Source organism: Equus caballus, chromosome 27 (assembly GCF_041296265.1).
Source record: "Equus caballus isolate H_3958 breed thoroughbred chromosome 27, TB-T2T, whole genome shotgun sequence".
NCBI classification, from domain to species: domain Eukaryota; kingdom Metazoa; phylum Chordata; class Mammalia; order Perissodactyla; family Equidae; genus Equus; species Equus caballus.
This window is the reverse complement of record NC_091710.1, coordinates 40485906-40494612: the sequence shown is the minus strand read 5'-3', so window position 1 is coordinate 40494612 and position 8707 is coordinate 40485906. Positions and strand designations below refer to the sequence as shown.

The 8707-nt window shown below is 37.9% G+C and overlaps 1 pseudogene; it reads right to left on the bottom strand.

Moving 5' to 3' along the window:
• Window positions 1-269: 269 nt before the first annotated feature.
• LOC100630297 (cytochrome c oxidase subunit 5B, mitochondrial pseudogene) lies at window positions 270-649 on the bottom strand (annotated as a pseudogene).
• Between the last annotated feature and the right edge of the window lie 8058 nt (window positions 650-8707).

Here is an 8707-nt window from a genome sequence, read left to right as displayed (position 1 = left end):
ACGGTTACCTTTACGTTTGTAACTTCCATGTCTTTCAGAAATGCCTCAGCCACCACACTACTTCTGCTAGTTTTCATGTAGGCATTTGGTGACACCTAGACTCAAGGAATGCTGGGAAATTCCTCTAGCTGAAAGGCCAGGAGCCCAGGAAAGACTTAGGATAATGTAGACAAGTTCTTTTTTGGAAGAGGAGCCAATGCAGAAAATGGCTAGCCTCTGTTGGAAAGAAGAAACTTTACGGCACATTTTGAATGAGTTGGTACACTGGCTCAGTAGGCCAGCTGGTGGGGCATCAGCTCGTAATGGGTTTCACAATTAGGGCAATGCTGGGTCTTGCCTTTGTGTGGCCTGAACTGGGTGACAGCAGTCTTGTCCTCTTCACAGACGCAGCCCACTATTCACTTGTTGGTGATGGAGGGGACTAAATTAGAGTCTTCTTGGTGCCTGAAATTGCCATTGGGGCTAGCATATTGAATTACTCTAATCCCTTCCATGCAGCCATCATCACTTCCCTCTCCACCCCATTGTCTGCTCATCAACAGTAGGAACACCACCTCCAGATGCCATCCAGCACACCACAGAAACCCCCTTGGGACTGAGCCCTCAGGGCCTGCAAGGCTAGCATTCCAGCTCTGTAAAGTAACTTTGAATGGATTTATTTTTTGGGTTTTTTTGGTGAGGAAGATTGGCACTGAGCAAACATCTGTTGCCAATCTTCCTCTTTTTGCTTGAGGAAGATTGTCCCTGAGCTAACATCTGTGCTAATCTTCCTCTACTTTGTATGTGGGACACTGCCACAGCATGGCTTGACCAGTGGTGTGTAGGTCCATGCCTGGGATCAAAAACCCAACAACCCCAGGCCCCCAAAGCGGACCATGTGAATTTAATCACTACACCACAGGGCCAGCCCCAGAATGGATTTATTTTTAACAGAAGAAGGATTTAAATGCAGTCTGTTGACAACTAGCTGCCTCTAACACTCACCTTGGTTTTTAGAACGCCTTCGCTTGTGGCTGAAGTCCTACTAAACCTGCCCTTTCCTTCTGGACTGGAGGAGAATACAGGCCCCTCAACTGGGTCCCTGCAACCTGCTTTTAGCCTCTTTCTTTGCTCTCTCCTCTACTGCATAAAGCCCATCTCTTGCCAGCTACCAGATGCTCTAACTCTGTGCTCCACCTTCCTGCTGATACATCTATGATATCAAGTGTCCACCTTCTGGGGCTTCTTTTTTTTAAAGTGCATTTAACCTTTTTTAAAATTTATGTTTTATTTTGCATTCAGTAAAATTTATTCGTTTTTGTGTACAGTTCTATGAGCTACAGAACAACTCCCCAGGAATTCTTTCATGCTGCCCTTCATGCTCTTCCTAACCCTAACCCTTGACAAAACTGATCTGTTCTCTGTCCCTATATTTCTGCCTTTTCTAGAATTTTCTACAGGTGGAACTATACAGTATGCAAACTTCTGAGTCTGGCTCCTTTCACTTAGCATAATGCTTTTGAGCTTCATTCAATTTGTTGCAGGTATCAATAATTTGTTCTTGCTTCTTGCTTCTTGCTAAATAGCATTCCCTTGTGTGGATGTACCACCGCTTGCTTATCCTTTCCCCAGTTAAATGACATTTGGGTTTCTAGATTTGGGTGATTACAAATAAAGCTGTTATAAACATTCATGTATAGATTTTTGTGGGAACACAGATTTTATTTCATGTGGGTAAATACCTGTGAGTAGGATTTCTAGGTCATCTGGTAAGTGTATTTAAATTTATAGTAAACTGCTAAACTGTTTTCAAAAGCGATTGCATCATTTGGCATTTCTACCAGCAGTGTATGGGCGTTCCAGCTGATCCACATTCTCACCAGCAGTTGGTATTGTCAGATTTTGTTTTGTTTTGTTTTTAGCCATTCTAATAGATGTGGCTGAAGCATCTTTATGCCTCCTTCTTATCCTCTCTCAGTCGTCCATACTGTCCTACAAGCTTATCTGGTAACTAGTTAGCCACATCTCTGGTTCTGGGACTTCATATCTATTCAAGTCTTTAAGTTAACAAATATTTATTGTGGGCCAACTATGAGTCAGATACTGCTCCTGGTGTTTGAGTCAGTGATGGACCTGAAAGATTTAAATTTCCTGACCTTAGGGATTAAAATTCTAGCCACAAATACAGGCATAATTAAATTAATAGAAGGATTAACACCTAAATTTAAAAACTGAAGTTATTCTAGAATCTGCACCATCCAGCATGGTAGCCACTAGCCACCTGTGGCTGTTGGTATGTGAAATGTGGCCGGTACTGATTGAATGAGCTGTAAGTATAAAATGCTCGCCAAATTCTGAAGACTTAACGTGAAAAGAAAAAGAATGTAAAATATCTCATTTATGATTTTTATATTGATTACATGTTGAAATGATAATAGTTTGAATATACTGAGTTAAATAACATTAAAATTAATTTTCTCTGTTTCTTTTCTATCCTCTTTTTTTTTTGAAGGTTCACCCTGAGCTAACCTTTGTTGCTAATCTTCCTCTTTTTTTTTATGTGAGCCACCGGCACAGCATGGCCACTGATGAGTGGCATAGGTCTGTGCCCAGGAACTGAACCTGGGCCACTGAAGTGGAATGTGTTGAACTTAACCACTTAGGGCACTGGGGCTGGCCCTGTTTCTTCTATTTTTCAAAATTAGAAAATTTAGATTACATACGTGGTTCACATTATATTTCTATTGGATAGCACCATTCTTGATAGTTAAGTGTAATACTAAGAACACAAACAGGTTAATATAACAGAGAGTGACTCAAATACGATCTAGAGAATACTTGAAATGGAACAGTCAGGAAACACTCTCTGAGAAAACGGCATTTGAAGTCAAACCTGGAGGACATGAAGGAAGCAGGTACGTGACAGTCTAGGGGGAGTGTTCCAAGCTGAAGAAACAGTACAAGCAAGCCCCACAAAAGCAGTGAACTCTGGGTATTTAAAGAATGATAAGAAGCCAGCGTGATGGGAAGGGAATGAGTGAAGTGAAGACTGCTGGGAGAGGGGTCAGCGTGGGCTGCAGAATTCAGGTCCTAGGTCTCTTAGAATGTGGTAAGAAACATGAATCTGACCCACCACTACACTCAAGAAACTATTGAAAAAAACCTCCTAATTGAAGTCTCTACCTTTAGTCTTTACCTCCCCCAAACATTAATCATGATTGCCATTTACTAGGTCCTACTATGTACCAGACACTGACTATACAAGGCGCTCTGTGGGCTTGCTTCTCTCAGAATTCAGGCTTCCATCCTGGGCTTCTTTTCCTTTTGGCAGAGGTTACCCTGAGTGTTGCTTCCTCTTTTGTTCTCTGGGATTCTGCATTCTAGGGCTCTACGGCATACAATAGCTCCTTTTCTATCAAATAGGACCAGGCCATAAAACCCAGAACCTTCTGTTTTAATAGGATTTTGCCTTCACTTGTACCCTCCTTGATGTATAGGATGGATACAATTTTGATTTAATCTAAGATATTTATTTTGGAACTGGAAGAAGACCCGTTTCATATAGTAAGATACACTATCTTTCAGAGTTTAACATCTTCATAATCAGGATGCTTCTTTCAAGCAGAGCCTGTCAAGTGACAGTTATGAAATAGTTGTCTTTGTCAGCACATGAGCACACGGGGTCACAGAGGCTCATTTATCATGATTTCTGTTGAGTTATGTGTATTTTATGTATTATTACTATATCTATGTTTTGTTTGGTTATCATTTAAAATACGTTCACTATAATTTGTCTTTGAAATGAAAAGTTCTTGTGTTCACAGAAAGACATGGAAATAAAGCAATGGGGGTAAATTTAATATGAGTTAAAAAAAACAACCTTAGACATTCAAGATTAATCAAAGCTCCATATTTTCTTGCAAATTAACAACAAAAGTCTTTATAAAAGATATGCATAGGTAAATGAAGCTATGTTACATTTTAGTATTGACAAACAGGGAAAACTTTTGCCTGTGATAGGCAAAAAAATGCAATTAAAGGCAGAAGACGTTGTTAGTGCTAGAAGAGATGCTAGAACACTCTTTTGATGGCATAATGGCCAGTAACATGTAGAAAAACATGAATGCCAAGTAACAATGCTTTTTAGAAAAATCCACTCAACGTGAAGAAGTTAGGACCACCTTCCCAATCTATTTCACGTCTATCATTCTTTTTTGAATCCACAAAAACAATATATGACAAAAAATCTTAAGTCTAAAGGAGCTCTTCCACAAATATAAAATTTTAACAATCTACATGATAAAAAAAACTTTCATGAATTAATTGGCAGCATTTTCTCTTTTTTAGCAGTACAGAAAATAGTGGTGTATCTTTGGATCAATGAAATATGTAGTATCATTGATGCCAAAATGCAAATGAATCTGGAGCCAACTGGGAATTTTCCACTTATCAAGTGTGGTTCCTAAAGTCCCTTTCTCTGAGACCCCTTGGCCAGCAGGCTAAGAAGGCAGTAGAAGGAGGTGCAGACAAAAAGGAGGATTTCCCACTGGCACCTGTTTGCCCCACTCCCTCACCCCAAGGTCAGACATATAATTCAGTGGCTTTCAATGGAGTGCTAAAGCCTATAGTATCAGAATTCATAAAAATGGGAGAAAGTTGAACAATGACTGTGGGCTGCTAAAGATATTGATGGATAAAAGCTAACAGATGCTAAACACTTTTAAATCCCCAGGGCAGTCCTGCATAAAGGGGAATTGTCCCGCCCAAATCACCAGTAGTGTTTCCTGTTGAGATCTAATTTGTTGGTAGAGCTCACTTTATAGACTCAATTATCTCACCAATTCAGAAATATTCCAGACGCTCATCATGGGATTGATTTAGCTGAGCTGTTGACTTGGACATGGAGAAGAGAGACCTGATGGTACCCTATGGAGCTAGGCTTGAGCGCCCTCCTTCATGCTGCTCAGAGGTTTTTCTCAAATTCTGTCTATCACACTGGTCTTTGTCATTCCTACATACTCCAAAGAGTTACAACCAACAAAGGCAGGAGAGTGTAGGCAGAGATGGGGTCTCAATGAGTATTCTTTATCCATATTATTTCTAATCTCTACTACCACCTTGGAAGAAAGGTTTTATTTGAACGTTAAGGTGAGCAGGGCCTATGTTCACAAAGGCGGCTGGCTGAGTGAAAAGATGCTTCATAATATGCAGCGTGTGATTCAGCAGAGTCTGGATGACATAGCCTCATACGCTCAGATCCCTGATTTTGTTATCACATTCAAAATAAGTTGGTCTTTCAAGAATGGACTCACATAATCATGCTCACTGAGGCTCATTCCATCTAAATTCAGATTGCTCTGGTCAGTAGACAACTGCATTATCTCCATGGAGGCAACTTAAGTGTAAAGCCGCTTTATCAGATAGGCCTGAGATTCTTTTAAGATCAATGTCATTTCATAGGATAATCCCACTGTCAGGAAGGTTTCTCTCCATGTTTCATCTCTTGAAAATCCTATCCAACCCTTCTAGACAAAATTCAAATGCCACTCTTTTGAGGCTCATTTTATTACTGCTTCACCCTGAACACCTAGTGCATACTATTATCCATTTTAACGTCATTTAGCATTCTAGTCATTTATGAATATCTCATTTTCTCTACTTAATTGTAAGCTCCTTGAGGACTAGGGCCATAATGATACAGTCAGAGAACCTAGAGAAACAGGTACTAAAAACAACTCTCAAATAATAAGGATTCTGGCTTTATAGATGAATACTCAGGGAGATGTAATAGAGAGCTTGAATCCAATTAGGTGGGTTCTTAAATGGTGGCATTAAAAGTGAGGTCTTACCTAGACTCTCAATCTTAACCCTAGATCAGTGATTCGCAGCCAGGAGTGATTTTACCATTCAGAGAACATTTGTAACACCTGGAACATCTTTGGTTGTCAAAACTGGAATGGAGTAAGTGGAGATGTGCCACTGATATGTGATTGTAGAGGTCAAGGATGCTGCTAAAACTCCTACAATGAAGAGGACAGTGCCCCACAACAAATAACTATCCAGCCCCAAACGTCAGTTGTGTCAAGATTCGAAAATTCTGCTCTAAATCTATCAAATCAATAGCTTTTTTTCTTTCTTTTTTTTCTTGTTTCTATGAGCCAACTAAGATAAGAGACTTATGGAGTTGACTGAGGGTGTATTCCTTTTAGATCCTCTCAGTGTTCCTGAAAAAGTCACCAAATTCCTCAACATCCTCATCATCTTCAATAGTAGCAACACTTTATCAAGATTAAATATTGAGACAGTTTGAGAGATTTTAAGGAAACCAGGGCAGAATCTTCACCATTCTGAAGTCTAGAGATGAGAACTGTATGTGCACTAATCCCAGAACTATTAACTACGAGGTTAGGGAGAAACTTCCAGGGCCACTGCCATTATTTCTGTCGTTTCTGCCATCATTCTGTCATGAAAGAGGAGCTATCACTACAGATCTCATGGACATTAAAAGGATAATAAAAGAATATTATGAACAACTCTGTAACCACACATTTGATAACTCGATGAAATGCGCCAATTCTTTGAAAGACACAATCTACTAAAACTCACACAAAGAGAAATAGATAATCTGAATAGCCCTATATCAATTAAAGAAATTAAATCAACAATTAATAACCTCCTGAAACAGAAGGCACCAGGCCTGGATGGTTTCACAAGTAGAATCTATTAAAATTTAAAGAAGAAATGATACTAATTCTCTACAATCTGCTCCAGAAAATAGAAGCAGAGGAAACACTTCTTAACTCATTCTATGAGGCCAGCATTATCCTAATACCAAAACCAGACACACATTGTAGAAAGAAAGACTATGGACCAATATTTCTCATAAATATACATGCAAAAATCCTCAATAAAGTATTTGAAGTTGAGTCCAATAATGCATAAAAAGAATTATATACAATGATCATACATAGGGTCTATTCCAGATACGCAAGGCTCTTTGAATATTCAAAAATCAAGTAATGTAATCCATTACATCAATACCCTAAAGAACTTATAGATATAGTAACATACATGATGATGATGATGATGACAGTGATGACGGCTTTTTCAGGAACTCTGGGATTATCTAAAAAGAACATACCCCTAGTGACCTCCATAGATTACTAAATTTGGGTATCTCATGGGAAACAAGAAAAAACATCTATTGATTTGATAGACTTAGACGTAAGCTTAACAGTTCAGTCAGACTTTACTTTTGATGTTACAATATAATATCCTACATAATATGACAATCTTACAAAGGTAAATAGCTAAATGTAATAGGCACATACATTCCCATAGAATTCCATAAGCAAAATGATTGTACTTCATGATTTCATTCTGACGATCAAAGTTCAAGCCAATGTGTGTCACTTAACATATTACAGAAAAGATTCAGGTTTTGATTTCGGGAGGCACAAAATTAATAATCATGAGTTATCTAATAAAAATGTGAGAAAATAATCTATATGCAAAGCTATGTTTGGGGTATGAGAGGTAGGGCTGGATTAAAAAAGTCAATTTTATATTCACTGGACTGAATATCATATGTCTTGAGGCGGAGAGAATAAAAAGGGCTATATGAAGATTTAAATATCTCTCTCTCATTTTGAGAATAATTACATTAGAAAAAATAAGGTATCATATTCTAAGTGTAAACCGAAGTCCCTCAAATTGAACTCAAATGAAAGGTCTATCTACATCAGTGGTTAGAGGGAGTTTCTGCTTAAACTCAAGCTTGATTTTTTAATCTTATACTAAAGTGAACCATTTATATACTACGGTACATTTACCATAGTCGTCTACTTTTATGCACTTATCTCCTTTTTTGAGTGCATAATGTATTTCTATCTACTGAAAAAAACTGTCTTAAGTACTACTGATTGAACTTAATTTAGCTCTTACACAAAGCCACGTGGGAAAAGAATACAGTCATAAATGGTGTAGAAACTACAACCATTTGTCATTCGCCAAGCTATGTTTACACACTGGCAGGGAAGGACTATAAGGGAACTTTTTCTTAAAACTTGCTGTGTTGATTTCTCATTACTACAACAAGGAATTCTCCCCAGATTCTTAATAACTTAAATATAAATTGAAATAATGTCCTTTTCCAAAGGACATAATCATTATCATGCTGCGTATCATATTTATACAAGCACTCAGCCCGTTTAGAATTAGAAGGAAAAGGGTAAGGCAGTGACGTTATTTCAGTTTGCTGCAATAAATTACATGCCCATCAAATCTCCAGGCTCTAAAACTGCATCGCTATAGAAGCACAAGAGAGTTTTCAACTTTTTAAACTCTTCTCCTATTTAACTTCTAAAATATATATGAAAAAGCAATTATTTTTCGATCTGATGAATCTCTTTTATGATTTTTTGGTTAAAAATATAAAATTTAGAAACGCGTTATGGATTCAAGGCAAAAGTATATGCGCACTAAAAATGTTATAGTAATAATGTGTTTTTTCACTAAAGTAAACTTTTAAAATGAAAACATCACATGCCAACGTGTTCGTGAAATTTCCATTGAGTGTTAGGAACTGAGTGTAGAAAGACACATCAAATCTGTGTCCTGGTGCCTGGGAGCTTACCATCCAGTTCCAGTGAGACATTATTTAGTAGTGATAATAATAATAATAACAACAGACAAATTATATATAATATAATGCTTATATATATGTAGA